Below are 20,477 nucleotides of genomic sequence, written 5' to 3'. Positions count from 1 at the left end.
AAAATGTTGGTATATTAAGCAACTTGATTCCAAGTATATAAAGCAGATATATTTGCACATGTCAGTACTTGGATTCAACACACAGATTTAACTCCTGTAAACTCAGAGCCAATGCTGCTTAGAAAAAGCAGGTGGTTTGCTCTGGCTTCTACAGTGTGCTTGGTATTCCTGTCAGTGTCTTCCTAATCAGGACATCCTATGTAAGAAGGTCTGGCTGCATTTAAAATCCCATCTCAAATTGCATTGCAGACAGGGAAAAGAGAAGGTGAATGCAATCCCCATGTTTGCTTTGAAACTGTGAAAGTATAATCTGGAGTCACTGGGACAGCAGAAACAGCAGGCCATGATACCATTTTCTCAGGGCTGAGCTGTAGGATTTGTAATTTTCTCTTCTTCCCCCCCATCCCCCCTCCCCCCTTGCCTCGCGTTCCCCCTTTACCCCGCATTCCCTTGTCCCGACCCTTTGTTCCCTTATCTCTCCCTCTCACCATGAGGTCCGGTCCCTGTCCCCCGCCCCCCCCGCCTTTCCCCTCACCACGCGGGCTGTCCCTGCCCCCCCCCCCCCCCCCCCCCCCCCGGTCCTGGGGTTTCCCTACCCCTGTCCCCTGCCCCCGTCCCATTGGCCGCGGCTCAGTTTCCCCCCCGCCATCCCCGGCACGGGTTATAACCGAGCCCCGCTTGGTGCCCCCGATGTCTCGGGAACACGCTTCCACAATAAACACGTGTTTGCACCCGAGCCCCATGTCGCCATTTCGTCTATTCCTGCGCGAAAAGTGAGCCTCGCAGAGCTGAAGGGGAAAAGCGGACGCCTCTCCTCTCCCTCCTCGCCGTACCCACAGGCGTCTGCCTGAAGCCGATCTCGCACAGCCACACTGAGCTACATTTTCAGAAACGTATTTGAAAGTAAAGGATTCTTTCAACAACTTCTTCAGCCAAGGCCAATGAGACATATGTGGCATCACCTAAAAACCAACTGAAACTTGTGACCAGAAGCCTGATTTCATGGAAATTCACTCCTTAGAGCGCTGATACAAGATGTGCACGTGACAGATAGGGCCACCTTTCTCACAGCTGCAGAACAACCTGCTAAGTAAAAGTGTGGCATTAACTAAGTGAAGGGCTATCTAACATAAGATGGGCACCTTCCCCTTTCTCCTTCAAGCCGTTTGTAAGCGCGCATTTGAGCAAAGAACAAACTCTTACTTCTGGAAAAAAAAAATAAATTAATTCCTTGTCAGCGTATAACTAGCTCAGGATGCTTGACATAATTGCTATGTGTGTCAAATTCAGCTTTATGGGAGCAGCTGACCACACAGTTATTCTGTAGTTTTCACTTTCTTCCACGGGGCTCAAGCTTTTCTGTTAATCCAAATAAATTTGCAATACCAACCCCATTATTTTATGAAAGCCTTAACCACCTGAATGAGTCCTTAAAAAGCCAGGCCCTACGATGATGTGGATTACACCTGCCCTGAATTCAGCCTTCTTTCTCCATATCCCCCAATGCCCCAGTCCTATTTTATAACTTAAATGCCTCGGCAGGAATCCCAATCTGTCAGATTCCATATTGCTCCACTGCAGTGTATGTCACCCATGTCTAACTTACTGTATCAGAGCCATCAGCCAAGGGTAACCACAGCTCAGACACTCCACTATTGCCACTATACTTTTTTGAGCCCACCACACTGATTTCAAGTGCATTTCCATTTCCTTCCTGCTCAGTGACAAACTAAACATGGTTAAAATGCTCTGCTTTCCTTAGGAGTACAAACTCCTCTCAACTTCTCAGGCAAACAGACTAGCCAGGGTCAGCATACCTTGTTGGTGCCACTCATGCCACCAGCAGGTGATCCACTTGACAGCCACACTCTGGCTATGGAAGTTGCAGGCTACAAGACCTGTTAGACAACTACTACCCCTACAAACCAGCCATGTCTATGTAGCAAGTTCTAGACATACAGCAGCAAAAATATTTGAATAATTCTGTAAGACTAGAATATGACCCAATCAGTAGCTAAGAGGTTTCTTTTTATTTTGTTTATTTATTTAATTAATGAAGCTATGTCGCTCCTCACATAACAGTGTGAATCACATTTAAAATTAATTTAACCTTATAAATATTCCAGTCATAAACATTTTTTCTATCCTTCTCTGACTTCCATGTTTAAATCCTATTGCACCACTTTATCATTTTTCAGCTTTAATATTGTGAGCAATACTTTGATTTTTATACAAATGGATTACTCGATCCACAGCTGTCAGTACAATTATGGCCAAGAACTTCGTAGCCTAAACAAAACTACAGAAACATTTAAATATAACCTACTTAAATTAATAACTAATAAATCAATATTCCTGGTAAAAATAACATATTTCAAAGGAGACAGTTATTGTCCATCAAGTATGAACTTTGAAATTGTGAACTACTATGTATAGACATACGTAGAATACAGATTAGGTACCACAGCAGTAGTTTTATTACATTATTATGTCCTAAAAATTTGTTAAAGCAATACATAAAGAGATATTTAAACAGAATGAGATACGTGCTTAAGGACTGAATACAGATAACAGTAAATTTAGGAGATGTTACATGTGTAAGGTAGAAGAGGTATATAGTGAAAATAAGAAACACATGCTAGAGGTTCTTTCCCTTTCAGTGAGCCAGACCCAAAATTAATACATTTGGTGCCCAAAATGAAGTCAAAATGAGGCCTTGCATCTGAAAATCCTGCATTTCTATAGTATTCATAACTAGACTCACCTTAGTTTTCAAGTCCAATATCCTTTACATTTGAACAGTTGTTTTGTAGTCCCTTGTGAGGCTACAGGAAATTAGGAAGTGGTCTTTTGTTGTTTGTATACAGCACATCTATTCCCTAACATATATTGCCTCTTCAGCAATTCAAGGGAAAGGCAGCTAGGTGAAAATACCACATGAATTCTATCAGAGTGGGGATGAGGATTTTGAGCATCATAATTTAACTCTGTAGATAATAGGACAAAGTGCAGCCTCAGTAAGTTTAGACATGAAGCAAAATTTTAAGTGTTTGGGAGACCAGGGAATTGTGTTGCCATTCAGAGAGATCTCAACAGACTGAAGAAATGGGCTGACAGAAACATCACAAAATTTGAAAAGGGGGTAAGGAGGAACAATCCCACCAGTGCAGGCTAGCATCTAACCAGCTAGAAAGAATCTTTGCAGAGAAGTCCTTTGGGTAATAAGTAGCACACAAACCAACAGTGTGACTTTGCAGTAAAAGGTGGCCAACAGGACCCAGAGCTCTATTAAGACAATCATTGCCAGTGAGCTGAGGGAGGTGATCCTTCCCCACTGCTCACACGGGTGAGGCCACACATTGTGCACAGTTCTGGGCTCCCCAGGACATAAGTACAGAAACATGGAGTGAGTCCAGTGATAGGCCACAATGATGACAACTGCACTTCGGTATCTGCCACAAAAGGAAAGGCTGAACGCACTGCAGAGGCTTCAAGAAGGAAAGGCTTGAGGGATCTTATCAAATTATGTAAGAACCTGATGGAAGGGAGTAAAGAAGAGCCAGGCCTCTCAGTGGTACTGAGAGGACAAGTGGCAATGAGCTCAAATTAAGACTGAAGAAAATGCATTAAAAACATGATGAAAATTGTTTTACATTTAGTAACTAGAACAGGTTGGTCAGAGAGGTTGTGAAGCCAACCCCCACTGAATGCAAACTTGAGAAACCTGCTCTAGTTGACCCTGCTAGCACCAGACACTTCCACAGGTGCCCTGCAATCTTGACTGTTCACTGGTTTTACATCAGAATGTAAAAAAGACAGAGCATATTGGGATCTTAATGTGATTTAAAAAATACTCATGATTTATAAAGGAACAGGGAGAAAATGAAACCAATTTCTAGATTACCCTAAGACAATGTTTCCAAGATCAGATAAATTATAAACCAGAATTTAAACCCAGGCATGCTGAAAACTGCAAAATAAATAAAATAACAAAAATGCTAAAATATCATTGTCTTCAACCTTTACATACAACATTGTGGCCTCAGAGAAAGCATGAACTTTCCCTGTTGAGAAAGTAAACCGTGAACTTGAAGTGCACCCCTCAGCCCTTAACCACAGTGGTTCCCCTGGCTGAAGTGTTGTCTGTTCCACCCCAACATGTACCTGGCTGTACATAAGAAGGAGTTACTGAAAATAAAATGCACCTGCTTTTGGAATAGAAGGATGACACCAGCAGGTACAGCACTCTCTCACTGCTTAACAACATATGGCTTCATTTTAATCTAGACTTGAGGATGCATACATGGGATAAAATGTCATGTAAGCTAATCTTGCATGCCTCCTCCCCTGCAGCTTGCTATCACAATCAGAGACCTAATTAAGGAGACTCTGTACCATTATTTTTGAAATTAAAAGTATTTTGAAGACAACATAGACACATTTTTCAGAAGACAGAAAGTGATGTTCATATTTGCAAAAGAAAGTACAACCACAAACAAATTTTTAAAAAGAATCTAAGCAGAACTCCAGTGTCCTGGAACTCAGGTTCTTTTAATTTTCAGAACTCAAATTGATTATAGTCTCATCATCTTATCGTCAGCTGGAAGGAACTGAGATTTGATATAAAACTGAAAAGACATCCTGAAAATAAGAAATGTTGTCAGCTCCCAAAGCCCCTTGCCAGCACATATCAACTTAGCTGGATCACAGGCAGGCATCGGAAATACCACTTCTATTTTCAGAACATCATGCATCCAGGATGAAAGCTGGGTTCCTCCCACATCTAAATTGCTCTGTAAATCTTATATTTCAAGAACAGTCTCATGATAAATTTCAAATTTGTGCTAACTGCATCCTGCAAATATTTAACTTGAGATGTGTACAAAAAAACAGATATGGTTTTTAGAACTCAGGATGCACCTTAACCAAGCAAGAAAAACATTTAAGCCGTGTTTTTGTATACCCTAAAGATGAGTTATAAATATAACTTTTCATACAAGTGGAATGATTAAATATGAAGGTGTGTGATACTACAAAATAATTACAGTTAGAACTTAGGGAAAAAAATTAATAGACAGATGGTCTCCAATTACTCTGAAAAGTTAAAAAAATTATTATTCTAATCCCTGCACAGCTAACTATTTTTAAATTCCAGATTTTTGTGATGTATTAAAAAATAATCTGTTCAAATCAGATAGACATGGAAAATGAAAGTCTTGTTCAAATTTTCTGCCAATGTTGATTTCAGTTAAAATTATCATTACGTGACACTTGAACTATTAGAAATCTTTTTTTCATGGAAAGTGTGACACCAGTACTCCTTCTAATTAGAACAGGGATTGCAACTAAATAGCATCTTTTATATATGAGTTATATCAGTATAGAAAAAAAGAAATTACAACTCTGAGACAAACTAGCTTATTCAAAAGAATCAAAATATTCCATTATTGGGTTCTAAAGCTCAGAACTGAATAAATATCTACCATTACTACACCTCTAAAACTGCCTGATTTTTTATAGTTATGTTCTTCTACGCACTCAGCAGAGGACAGACAGATGATAGGATACAGATCTCTTTTTTATTGTCTAAATTGGAATCCCAATTGGAAGGACTGTGTCCCTGGCTAGCTGGTGGTCTGTGGATTAAAATTGAGTGGGTAGTTTCAGTTCAAGTTTTCCACAGACAAACCAATAATAACTAAAGAAAGACAACTTGGTTATCAGTCTTAGTGCAGTACGAGGCAGGCCTGGAGATAATCAGTATCTCTATAATATGATATCCTAAATATTATTCTTGAAAATAGGCCCAAAAACTAATACCTGAATATTCAGAGGATTTTCGTCTCTCTTCGACTCAAAAACCTCTTTATGAACTCAATATATTGTACTTGTTTCTGGATATTTGTAATGCATTAAGAGAAATCAGAGGCCCCTTAGAGCAGGTACCATCAACGCAAAATTCTGAGGTTGTAGCTGTATCAAATAACAAAGGGTAAAATCTGAGCAGTACAGAGTAAGCATTACTGCTAGAAAGGCATCTCGAAGAAGTCTGGATAAAGCTACTAAAGATGCAAATACTGACTTTCCCTCGCTTGCAAAATATTGTCAAATCATTATGACAGTGCATGCACAGCTGTACATAAATGTTTAGTAATGACGATGGTATGCGTGCAAGAAATGAAAGAATATGGATAGAATAAGTGGCTCCAGAGTCGACAGAAAAAAAAAGCTTCTTCTGCAGAGATCTATAGATAGTAAATAATATTACTGGTTACTGAAAGCTGTTTTATTTTTAAAATATTTGAAGACATTTTATAGTGTAATCATTATGAAAAGGCCAAAGAAAATTTTGGCTAAAAAAATTCAAACTGCATAATCAAGTGGAGAATAATATACATAGATTGAAGGAATGTTTCTAAATGGAAACATCATGGGAATATATTTTGAATAACATTACTCACTACCCAGTATTTCTTAAGCTCCAGCTGCAAAAATCTGTAACATTTTTATTTAATAGCTGAAGCTATTGCATTTTACTTGCTCTACAGAATTCATGTCTCTCCTTGGTTGTAATTTTCAGGTGTAAAAGATTAAGCTAAAAAATTTGTATTGGAAATAAATGTTTCAACGGGCAATTGTGAACAGAGTATGAATCTTGCACTTCCCTATCAGCTAGAGAGAACAAACTCCTAAAAGATGCCTGAAGTAGATCAAAATTTTGAAGAGAAGGAGCCAAACTCTGCCAGTGTTCAGAAGTGACAGAACAGTGAGATATATTCCCACTGTATGGCACATTCGCAAAAGTCACAAAATTGGCATGTAAGAGAAACTTCATGTTTGACAAAGGCAAAAGGCCATTCACTGGACAGTTAAAAGTAAGCACACACCGAAGGAAGGGAACCGTTTTCTCTTTCTCCTAACTCTGAATATTACATGCTTTTGAATTACTGATTGTGAATACCATATAAATTAATCAGGCTGATCACCAATGAGTGTTGCAAAGTGCTGTGATGCTCTATTGTTCTTCCTTATGAGCACATTTGCCAGGAAAAATGAAAGTGATTATATGTTGAGCTCCAAGCAATATGAACTATATGCAAGCACAAATACTTTAATTTTCATACTGTATTTTTGCTAAGACTATAACATTGACACATGCATTATCTACATGATCCTAGTTCCTTAAGTGTTTTGGACAATTTCACATAAAAATAAGAATGCCACCTCATTCTGTAAAATAGACAAAATTATGATGCAATTTTTTTTTTTTTTTTATTCTGGACAAAATAATTTAATTGAGAAAGGAGAACAAAAAGGTTTTAGCTTTATTATGAATGACTGTAACAACTGTTAATGTCAAATACAACATCACTCATCAGAAGTGGCAAAGACATGTTAATCTTTGTATTTACTATTTGAGGGGATCATCCACCCTATCAGCAGGCTCCCAGGGCAGTCCAGGTACCCTTTCATCTCTATATCTTACACTGTGTGGTGATCCAAGCCATATGGCTCCTACCTACATCTCCTCAGCTGAACCCCTGAACAGGACAGTCAAGTAAGGAGAGGCTGCTTAGGGCTGTGAGCCCTTCACAACTGATTCTCAAGTGTAACTCAGCCACCAGTGAACACTACTACAGGTGGTAGGAGCTGCTGAACTCACTGCTGTGGCAAGCACATTTCTCTCACTCAGGATTTTTCATAGAGGTGCACAGAGAGAAATGAAAGAGAAAACAATTTCTATTTCTGCTCCTTGTTTTTCCTATATGGAATGTGTTTGGAGAATTGTTTACCTGGAGTGATTGCTTGATTGGATTCTGGTGAGGATTGCTTGAGCCTGATGGCCAATCCAATCCACCTGTGTCTGGACTCTCGAGAGAAGGTCACGAGGTGTGTTAGAGTTAGAGAAAGTAGTATGTAGTTTTAGTATCTTCCTTTTTATATAGTATATTAATGTATTTTAGCATAGTTATAATAAAGAAATCATTCAGCCTTCTGAATTGAGTCAGACATCATAATTTCTTCCCATTGGGTTCGCCTGCATTTACAATACCTCTGTCAAGAGTAGTGTAGAAAGTAGGGTCTGATAATATGTCTCATGGTTAAAAAAAAAAAAAAAGGCAAAAGGCAAGTTGCCCCCCTTTCCCCTCAGAATTGGGTACTGTCACAAACATTTTGAACAAACTGCACACCTACAGGCATATTAAAAGCTACAGAAACAGATTTGTCTCAAGTGAAAAGTAATCTTGACACTGCTGTGATTCAAATGTGAGAATCTAATATATTATACAGTCTAAACTGCTTAACAATATGAATAATGGAAAAGAGAGGATTGTGGGTTTTTAATGGGAAAAAAAAAATTAATACGGAAAACCCTACATTCAGTTAATAAGTTAATTTATTCCTGGAACCTATAAAAATAATGGTGAATTATTTACAACAGATAGCAAATGCAACACCTTACAAAGCACATGAAGGGCAGTTACAACAATTCCAATACCAATTAATTTGCCCATGATCTCAAATGCTGTTTCCAAAACCCTTCTATCTCAATGAATTTAAAAAAGGTCAAAGTTAATCTCTTGCACAATTTACACTTAGAAAATGATACGATTCACAATGAAATTTAAGTCACACATTCTAGTTAGCAACTTGTATTTAAGCCTGTATTCTGGTAAGACAATTAATTGTAAACATACTGACTGGCTGGACTATGCATGAACATTCAGGTACTATTACTACTTATTTTCAAGAATACACTGATTACTACATTATGTATCTACTTTCTTCACATGATATGTATCTATCTATTTCACATCACAGCCAAGTTATCAGACTATATGTTGGGTCAAACTGCGAATTGCTTTAGAGAACTCTGGTCCAAAAAAAAAAGTATATTATTCTTAGCATAAATTTGAAATTAATCAAGCCTGAGTAACAATCACAGAAGCTGAAATTCTTTTGAGGGGTTCTACAGCAAGAGTGAGGAGAAAAAACTTTATGAAAAGTCTTTTTACAACTTCTGCTTTAGTGTACCTTATTCTTCCAGTTGTTGAATCAACTGGTGGGACTATTAAGTCCCACCAATTTTCTCTTTGCAGTGACCAAGAGCTGGTCCCAAATGCCAGTCAATAACAGTTTACCAAGAATAGTTATTATCAAACCAATTTGATTGCCTTCCTAGATCTGAAGTTTCACATTTTTAAATTAATGGTAGATACAGTTTACACAATGCCATTCTGCATAATATTTTCAGATAGAAAATAGGATTGGGCAGAATCAAAGCACACGTAGAAAAATGGCTGACAATTTCTGTAGCAAATGAGGACAGTATGTAGGATAGCTAACACTATTTTCCCTGATGAGCAGGAAGAAAGTATTACAATGACTTTATGAAGCTTGCTGATGACTGGAATTGGCAAAATTACTAGATGTGAAGGAAACAAGTGGAAAGAAAAATTGTCATTACTTTCTTAGGTATAAATGTGTTTTATTACAGTCAAAAGAAGAGTAATTCATTAAACAATAAGGAATTCTAGTTTTTCCTGAAAAATGGAGAATGTATCTTAGAAAAACAGTTAACGAGGATTTCTGGTGTCATGGCTAAATATCTATCTAGTTAAGCAATATGCTGTGGTAGGAAGAGCAAATTTAAAAACCTTCGATGTAAAAAGAGCATAAAAATAGTGGAAAAAAATCTATTTCAGTTAAAGGCTTCCAGAAATATTCTTGATATTCAAATATTGCTTAGAGAGATCAAATTCAAAAGGGGTCATTGAAAGAACTGGAGAAAAAAAGTAAAGAATAATACAAATTAAATGGATGAAAATGCCTCTATATGACCTATATGATTAAAAGGCTTCTTTTGATCAGTTAATCAAGAAGATTGAGAGGGTTTCTGATTATAATATATGAAACTTTCTCCCAGTCAAAGCATTAGAGTTTTCTTCTGGTACAGAAAGCAGAACAGGAGAACATTACAATAGCAAACTCTTCCTTTGAATAATCTGATATAAATATTCATGAAGGTACATAACCACTATAGCTGCAAACTACCAAGGGCACTTATAGACTCTAAATTCCTTAATGCCTATAAACCAAGAGTTTACATTTATCTGAAAATTATGTGAGGTAAACACATGTTAGTCAAATACATATAAACTGGCTGAAATGAAATGGCTTAAGGTAAGTGAGAGGTCAGATCTGAACACACACAGGGACACTTCTGTCCATGATATTTTTAAAGACTGCACCCAATTTTTATCTCCGTAACAGGGAAAGTATTCAAATCCATACACAGAAGATAGTGATTATGTCAAAAACCAGAAAACCAATAGCAAAACTCAGACATAGTTCTTGAACTCCAGTGGCACCTATAATGTCCTGATAGCCATGGCCTAGACTTCACATTCAACTTTTCTCCAGCTGCTCCTCTACCCTCTCAGAATTCTGCTCCACTTGAAAAACCAAGAGCGTGAAACTCTGTCTTTAGAACCAATTGTATAAGAAAGGCAATTAGTGTGTACAGCATAGTTCCCAAGTGCTCTATGAATGCCAAAACAAGCTAGACTTAGTTTATATGAAAAGCCAGTTTCTGCTCTATAAAGTATCCAAATAATATGATGATAGGTGAAAAGGTAGAAGAAAAATGGGTGCCCTGAAGTGGCCTTTCTTATGTCACATGGGCTATCTTCCAGTTCTGACAGCCTTCCAGTTCTCAGTATCAACCTGCACTGTAACTATCATAGAATGCTTTCAGTTTTATTCAGTGATCATGACAGAGTATGTATCTAACTTTTACAGCCCCCCTCACAAACACGTGAGATATCTGATCCGACAACTAGGTGAGCTGAAAATTTTCTTTGGACCTTAACAATCAGCTTGTTCTGCTCCTCTGTAAGAGTCTCACACAAACATTTTTAAAGGAGGAAAGTGCAACAATGCATGTGTCGGAATCATTTAGGTCTTGTATGCACTTGCTTAAGAGGTTCAGACTATTTACATCAAGTTTTCTTAATTCTCAGCCAGATATAGAATGAATAAATGTTTTCAACTGCCATAGGCAATCATGAATTGATGGGAAATCAGGAAATAATGAACAAATGAGGTGCTGAAATTCATAGCGGCAGATTAAGTGTTTATTCTTTATTCTGATTTCACCTAAAGCATTATTATAATCACAAACACACACATATGCTTTCCATGTTGCTTATGAAATTGCCTGGATGATTACAAAGACATAAAGATTAAGTGCACTGCAACAGATTATTCTAACACTTGATAGGTTTCAGATAGCTGTAGGGCTTTGAGAGCTGATACTTGGCAGATGTGCTTCCATTTTAATACTGTTTTTATAATTGTAATTATAATTCAATTTTAATAATTGAACTTTGATGTTCTTTCTGTGAGAGCTACTACTAACTTTGTGGTTATACCCCTTCTCAATATAGAAAAAGCTGGTGGGAGAAGGAAATTACCATTCCTACTCATCAGCTTTCTGCCCTCTTAAACAACTGAAATAATTTCTTAGCTAATTTATATTTACAACCAACACAGAGCTAGGTATACTTGCAGCTAATGGAACAGCTCTTCTCCTGGATTTCAATAGAAGATATGATTGTCTAAGTTACAGTTCTCTCTTTTTTTTTTTTTTTTTTTCCTCCCTAAGGTTCACAATACCACTGGGATAATCTCAAAAGAGAAGTACTCAAGTATGACATTTTTGTGTGTTGCCAACAGCACAGTAGCAGCGATGTGTAAGAAAGACCATACCCACCGCTCCATGAGTGCTGATTAAAAAAAAAAAAAACAAACTCAAACCTTCTAAACAGGAAGCCTGTAACTTTATAAAAAGGCCACCAAATCTGATAGATACTTTCACCTTCCTGTGACATTCTTGCTGAACAACCTTCAACAATTTCAGTTATACAAACTGTTTTCTCACCTTCTCATAACAAAAGACCCACTGCTTTTTTTAACACCAACAAGCAGAGAAATGACAAGACATCTTTCCATTTATGCTATTGCATTTGTTTACCTCAAAAAAAATCACTCTTAGCAAATGTGGCATGTGGTGGTGATAAGGGAAAAAATAAAAATAAAAGCTTTATGCTTTAAAGGCTGATATTTCAGTCCATGAAATCACAGTACAGAAACAGTCCTGGAAGCACTGATGGAAATGCAGGTACTTCCCCAGCTGTCAGAATAATGTTCCTTGACCTCTTTCCGCTGTAATGAATCTTCAGTTCTGTGCATAGTAGAACAGCCATCATAGGAAGTATAAAAATAAATCTCAGCCAAAATGATTTATATTTCTTGTCATTAGAAAATTCTCCCTTTTGGCTGGGGAAATGAATTGAACTTAGTTTTCATACATTAACTACCTAGAGCATTGAATATTTTTTCTGGGAGTCTTTTGGACATGACTGAAAGATACTTGGTACATTTTTTTATATACCAGAAAATATTTAGGCCAGCATGCCTTAGCTAGACAGAGCTGACCTCCTGAAGCTTGCAGTGATGGACTGAAAGTGTGACTAGATGTGTACAGATGTGTTCTAAAATGCTGTTGATTCAGGTGGTGCCACATGCAGCTGGCTGTTCCACATCACACTGACAAGCTCTTAACCTCATGTGGTTTAGCTCACAGAAACAGTAAATGAAAGACAAGTTATATCTACTGTAGCCAGCATTTAAAATCTTTGGTGCACAGTGCACTTGAGAAAAATTCCAGGCATACCAAAGGACACTCAGCAAATGTCTGGGAGTGCAGTAACTTCACTGCTCTATGCATCTGCCTGTCCAAACCACGAATGCCAGAGATGGGTTCACAGAGCCTTACACACACGAAATTAAAGGTAACATAAACATGAGCTACAAGCAAATGTAACCATACTCAAAGCTATGTATCTTTCCAGGATTATCCAAAACATAGGTTACTATTATTACTATGTTGACCTTAAAAATATTTGGCTACAGGTCTCATGATAAGAACTCATCCTTATTTTGAATTACACTATTTTTCTGGACACTGAGATCCACAAAGAATGTGTTTTAATATCCTTCAAGCATTTCCTGATAAATCTGAAAGCCAAAACTCCACTTCTACAGAGCTAAAATTCCAGTCATCCCCAAAGATTTCATCAAAGCTGTAGGATTTGACTGTGAGATAACAGATGTCAGAAGAGATATATGCACAGATTTTCAACACAGGAAAATAAGACAGGTATGTGCATGTTGGCTAGGCAGGACCAAAAAAGCAGATTGTCCCTTAATATTTCACAATGGAAAAAGCAAGAAAAAAACCTTTTATTTTGCTTTATCTTATGCTTAACTTTATGAGCACTATACATTCAGGAACCATACATTTTGTCTCAAACTTGTGTGCTCTATCAGTGTGACAGTTCTTGCATCTGCTGCTTACTGTTTTTACCTTTTTTCTGTGTCAAAGCAGTGTTTAGATACCAGAATATCGGTCATTCAATTTATGCTAATGGAAATTACGGGGAGAGTCAGTGCATCTGATTTCATTATTCCAAGCCAGTATTTTGCTATTATTATATATATTTTGGACAACACATTCCTTTTCTATCTAAAATTCCTTTACAGGTATACCCTCTACCATTTTCACTTGATTTTCTATTGTGGTAGCAATGCTATTTAGATTTAAATCTGTAGCAGCTTTGGCAGTTTAGACTAAATAACTTCTTTCTTTCTGAAACATAAATGCATGAATATGACATACTGTGATTTTAGTCTTCAGCACACAAGTATCCAAAGGTTCTGCACTTGAAATGGTGTTTAAAAGTGCTCTGAATTTCAAATCTCCTGTTGATTACAGATGGTTGAATGTAGATAATGAATATTTGATTCCTATTTAATGCTTTATACTAGGCATTCACCTGATGCTCAGTTATTTTATTTCTGCCAAAATTATGCTTCATAATATTACCCCCAAACTGAAGTAATAGAAACCTTAAAGCAATTACTAAAGCTGCTATCACTTCTGTGTTTGCTATAAAAATTAAAAGTTGTTATTTATCTGTTCTCTTAAGTAAACATGTAGGAAAGTTAATATTAGGAACTAGTGGTTACCTAGTAAGTATTAAAATGAACTTAAAACTAAGACTTTGCTCTGGTTAAAGATGATTTTTTTTCAAAGAGAGAATAAAAAAAAATGATTTGAAATTATAACTTCCAAGGGATTTGCCAGAGGATTTTTTTGTGTGTGTTTTTTTGGTTTTTGTTTGTTTGGTTTTTTTTTGCTTTGGTCATGAGAAAAGTCACTCAGATGTACTTTAGCTAAAGGCAAACAACAACAACCTCACCTCAAAGAATCCATTTTGTGTCTCTTTGCATGTAAGTTTTAGAGAAAAACACTGGACTGGACCTTTGATAAAAAGAGCAAAAAATACCCATAAGCATATTGCCCTCTATACTTCAGCTGAACTTGAAAGTTTATTTCCAACAAACTTTCTTACATCCTTCCTCATCTTGCATGTTTTAGACCCGATCTTATCTTTACATCTATAATTAATTTAGAACTGTTGTACCAAATCTTTTTAGGATTAAGACAAAAAGCATCAATATAGCCATTTTACTATTTTTTCTTATCTGTAAAGATTTAAATTGTAATAGAATAAAATTGCACCTTCCTGCTTCTCACCAATTTACAATACAGAGTAATGTAAGAAAATCATTCAATATGATAAAGTATATCAAAGATAGGGCTTTCATAATTTTCAACATTTGAAAAATGCACCTTTCTATATAATAAATTAAAAAGAAAATATTAAAAATAATTTAAAAAAAAACCTACTATACTGAATAGAGAATTAAGCTTTTTTTTATGCAGTAGTTTTTGTGTCCTAGATAGCTGGATTTATAGGACCATAGAGCAGGATTGCTGAAATTGGCTTGTAATAACAGTCAAATAATGCTAACCTGATCCATTTCCCTAAATTTGTTACCATCTTGCCACATTACAAAAGATAAAGGTTTAAAAAAGTGTTTATAGCTAATATTTCTCACAGAAAAATAAGACCACAAATAGCAAGCTTGATTGGTATGTACCAGCAAGGTTTTTGTTTTTGTCCCTTCTAATAGCACAGTGGCCTAGCATTCTTATGTCTTCTCCTGGAAAGTCACTATTCTTACCAAAATACTTTAAGCATTTACTCACTCATCAACTGCTGTTCTCATCAACTGAAAATCATATCTGAGAGCACATCTCCTTTGGCTTTAAAGGGACAGCATTCAGACACAGCAGAACACAGCTTCCCATTTATTGGCTTATTCAGAGAATAAGAATAGGTGATAACTGTACCTTAAACCCAGTGCAACATTTTTCATTAGAGAAGCAAAGTAATTTCCGACCAAAAAGCTTTTGGCAGCACAGATTTTGTACTGCTTGCTAGGCTGTGGTTTCTTCTATTAACGCAAGGGACATCTACAGGCATGTCCATGAATACTCATGCAGTGTTCAACCTCAACCATTTATATACTTTAAGAAATGGAGATTCCTATCCCAGTTGTAAACAAACTACTGTCTGTGGAAGGGAAAATGAGAAATCATAACTTCTTTCCTTCATGCATTTTCCTAACACACATCAGTGCTTGCCTCAGAAAGTGAAGGAGTGACATACATTGCAGCAAAGTGGAGCTGGCAAACCTTACAGCAATAAGCTTTTGTGTTGTGGTGCAACTGTTTTCTTCTCCCCTTTAACAAATGCTTCTTGGTGTCGCCTGTAATCAGCCTGGCACTGCCATCACAGTATTAACATAAGCTGCAGCCCAAGGAAAAAAGTAACAGAAAGAACAAAAGCTGACAATGCAAAAAAGCCAGAAGTGTGGCCTGGAGAATAACTGTTGCAAGTACATGTATGAAATATGGGGTCACAAGGATCAGACAATCAGTAAAATTCAGATCATGTTTAAGTACCAAACAAGGTGACATCAATTTGAAATGCATGTTCATAATTGCAGAGGGAGAGAAAATGCATTATTGAGGTTCTACAGCTTATTAAAGTCATTACTCTGACAAATACAGTATTCTGTGACTCAGCAGCCCTGCTAACTGTATGTCTAAGCTTGAAGAAAGAAATTATTCATGGGATATCTCAATGTTATGTACCAAGTGATGTACCTGCCTAAGTAAAATCTACTGAGTAAGAATGGAAAGTATGAATGGAAAGCAGTAGTAGTTCAGGAAGCTTCAGAAATCATATCCTAAGTGAGTGACTATGCAATCATCTTTTAGGGTAAGAGATGAAAAGACTCCCATGGAAGGCATAAGAACATCAGCTTTTGTGTCAATTTTTGACCTAAATGTCATCCTCTAAACCATTCAGATCCTACAATGCCTGGTTTTCTGCATTGCAGCAAGGCATTCTTTGAGAGGAGGGGCAATTTATCAGGACAGCCATTGCAGACGGCACAGAAGCCCCTTCTTCAAATTCTACACTACCACAACCATTTCTTTTTCTTCAAATAACTTTTCATGTTCCTGGTAGCATTACTAGTCAATAAGTTTTAAAATTGCCAACAGAACTTCAGTTGTGGACTGGATGATTTCACTGACAGAACTTTCAGATCAGAACAGAAGTATACAAGAGATCTTAGATGGTCTTCACATTATTTGACATTTCAGCCCTTAAAATTGGATTTAAACAGTAAAATTATATGGAAAATAATTTTGGGAAAGTCCAAAGTCTTCCATCAGCTTTTTTAGACCCAATAGAAAATTGTTTTTAAGTAAATAAAGATGAGGAATGCTTGAATTTCCATGCCAACTGGCTTTTAAGACGTACTAATGTTAATCAGAAAATTAAGACTTAAGACTAAATCACACTTTGATATATAAAAACTAATGAAAAACCCAATAAATTGCTTACTGCTAATCAATGTTCACATTTCAGAACAATTTTTCCATGGCATAAGGATGAAATGCGGTTATCTTGAGGGAAGCTGGTGAGGGGTAAATGCACTCCATTGAAACTTGAAATGCACTCTTGTTTATTGAAAGAATATAGTTCTCTAATTTTTAACACAGTACACTTCAGTTTGGGAACTGAGTACATCACTAACCATGATTATAACCATGATCATCTGTGATTGAGCATGACTGCAACTATTATAAATGGTGATATATTTGCTAAAAGACAAAAAAAAAAATTGAATAGAAAGTTCGTATTTTCATATATGGCTGAATAAAAAGTGAAGGAGTATTTGTTGCTCAGTTTACTAATAAATCTGAGACACTGGAATGCAATACTTTGAGGAAGTGATGAGTAGTCATAACAGTATCAACTCATGTAGCAAGCAACTTTACTACTACTAAATTGATTAAGACTAATAATTCTTAATAATACTTAATAATACTTCACTCACATTGACCTGTTGTATTAGTTGTACGAGCAACTATTACAGTCAGTAGGATCTCCCAGCCCACTAAAATAATTCCTTTTAAATGTTCCTTTCAGTGTTTGCATATAAATTACAGGAAAGAGAACAGATGTTTTCACTTTGTAACAATTTCTGGATATTAAAACTTGTAGAATATCTTGATAGTTTTATTGCAGATACAATGTTACTGATGTTGTGAAGTCTACTTAATTGCTTGCTTCTTACAGTTTTTTCACTGAAAGCATTTCTATGCAAATTTAGTGTTTTGTCTATCTTCATTTTTCATAAATTCCTTGTTCTCAAATGATTTTTATTTTCATTATTTTAACAACTTAATAGCCCTGGGATTGATTAGTCCTTCAGGAAGCATCCACACCTGTGGCCAGATACAGGATTTAAAGCCAGTGTCCTTAGTTAAGGACACTGTCCTTTAGACAGTCAATGATGAACTTTCATTAGGAAAGGTAAACTGGATTATGGATTACCTAATCTCCTTCAGGACTAGCCCATTTTATTTCCATAGTGAACAGATCAGCAATGCTTCCTTTAGCCTTACTCCTCCAGTTCAATTAAGCCAAATTAAAAGTGGAAATGAAACCATCAGACAATTTGTCACCTAAAGCAATACAGGATTCAAGAAATTTCCTATTGAGAGACTAAAGCTGCATGAGGTTCGGCTGGCTGTTTGCTCTTCTGCTTTCTATCCTGTTTTGTGAGCAGCAACAGAATGGAAACGGTGTAGCAACACAAACTGCTACCTGCGCCAGAAAGACATTTCCCTTGGTCAGAGGCTTCCAGGAAACTCTAGGGAAAGCCTTACAGGCTGTCACTTTCAATGCTTTAGGGAAATGTGCACAGATCTTCACATTAAACTAAGGCCTCAAATCTTTGACCAGCTCTTTCCCTGGATGGATAATAGCATTTCGGTAATCATCTTCTGTCTACCCCAAGAGATGCCTTACATCTCTTTGTGGACATACCGTGTTACAAATAAATCTGCAGTTTATCACTTTCTCCTGTAAGACTCTTTAATTTTCACCTTGGCTTGCAACCCCATCCCAGGCTCTCCCCTCAGAACCTTTCTGTTAGACCAAAACACAAGGATAACTTATTGTATCAACACGACTTTATGCAGGACATCATTTCCTGCATCCCTCACTGAATGTAATGCTGGAGAACCCATGGCAGTTGCTATGTCAACTTGAAAGCCAAGTGAGGAGAAAAAATAGCTTGGGAATTTCAGGTTAAAAAATAATGCAATAAATTCTTTTAGAATTATTTGATTACAGATTAATTTCTTACTGTTGTCTTTTTTTTTTTTTTTTTTTGCAATAAGGAGATGAATTATATATATGTGTGTATATATATATATATATGTGTATATGTATATATATATAATCGTAGCAATCTTAGCAATCTTAGCAATACATGTGCATGTGAGTGTAACTGCATGTTTTCAAGGCCTGTCCTAATTCTACAGTGAAAAATATGCCAAGCGAACACTGCTCCATAAAACACCAAGAACCTACATTCAATTAATTTCACTCTTTGTTAAGGCTTCACAGTTGAGTTACAGTAGATCAGTAGATGTAGGACATCACACAGATCTAATTCAAAGCTACTTAAACAAAGACTTTGATAAGCCAGGAAGGAATAGACAGAGTTACATAAAAGCCTTAATTTGGTGGAGACATGCTTCCTGCTATTAGCTTTTCCCATTCCTCTCAAAGATGTAGACACACCCACTGAGTCCTGCCTTTGCATTTATCCTGTCCCTGCAAAGGTCACAGCTTACAGCTGTAGTGAACAACAGCAATGCCTACTGAAGGATTGCTACTAGACAATCCAAAATAGTGTGCACCCCAGCAACTTTACCTATTTTATGATCATGAATAAAAGACCAAGACCCTAAAAACATCTTTCATGATGACAGACATCATTCCCTGAATCGGACATGCAGCAGCTCAATACAAGATGCCTCAATTTTTTTTTACTGGAGTCAATAACAAGGTTTTTGAAAATGTGCAAGCCTGCATAAAGATAAGGAAATCACAGCACATCGTTGTATTCTGAAAGATTTTGCAACTTACCATATTTTTCTCACAATTATTTCCCTTCAATCATGGCAGCTATTTAACTTAAGATAAATGGACTTTGTGATTCCAAATCAGCAGTATCTAATTTTCACGTAGCTATCTGCCATGAAATTCAAACATTAACTCTTTGTGATACCACTGAGGAGAGTGACTGTATATATGTATTTCAGAAATAAAAGACATGCACATGTATCAATCCAAATATTAACTTGTGTATCTCACATCACAGAATTTTTTCTCTTCACAGTTCAGGTATAATCCATACTGAATTCTTAACTAAGTTCTGCAAAGAAGCCCTAGAGCTGCAAGAGAGAGTATGGTGACTTCTTCCAAATACAACATATTAAGTGCCTGAAAAGAAAAGGTATACACTAGGAATAAAAGGCTGCTTGTAAGAAAAATTCAAGATCATAAATACATACATACAGAGTTCTTTGCATTCACTGAAACTGCACTACTAAGATTTATGCTTTGCAAATAAATACTATTAGAGATTCTGGGTAAGTAGCCATAAAAATAAAAAAAAAAAAAAAAAAAAAGGGAGCAATCATTCCAACTTATCACTGTTCCTCATATAGGTGACATACAATTTTTGGGACTTGCAGTGAGAAAACATGAATTGGAAATCACACAGTTGGTAAAGAGACACTCGAGAACATGACTTCTCTAAAAAGCATTTGCATTATGGCTGATTTAACACATAAGATTATGTATAGAGATGTTACTATATTTTTGTTTTAATTATAATTATTTATTTTTAGATTGTCTGGCCAAAAATTGCAAGGAGTGCCTGGGAGACAGAAGGAAGTGTGGCAATTCCAAAGGCATCCAATAAGCTTTTTTTCTCTCAAATGGCATAGTTCTGCTAAAGTGAACAATACAGCATAACTGGATTAATAAAATTTTAATATATCTTACAATTAAATAACTTATATTGAAGCTACATTGTGGATAAATATATTTCCCACTGACTTCAGC

The 20,477-nt window shown here is 36.5% G+C and overlaps 1 protein-coding gene across 10 annotated transcripts in view; it reads right to left on the bottom strand.

Annotated features, from left to right (window-relative positions):
• CTNND2 (catenin delta 2) overlaps positions 1-20,477 on the bottom strand; it is a 667,938-nt gene that overhangs the window by 331,286 nt on the left and 316,175 nt on the right. The gene's annotated exons all lie outside the window — the stretch shown is intronic.

This window comes from Taeniopygia guttata, chromosome 2 (assembly GCF_048771995.1).
Source record: "Taeniopygia guttata chromosome 2, bTaeGut7.mat, whole genome shotgun sequence".
In the NCBI taxonomy this organism is placed as follows: Eukaryota; Metazoa; Chordata; class Aves; order Passeriformes; family Estrildidae; genus Taeniopygia; species Taeniopygia guttata.
Note: the sequence above shows the minus strand (reverse complement) of the source record. Positions and strands in the feature narration are given on the sequence as shown.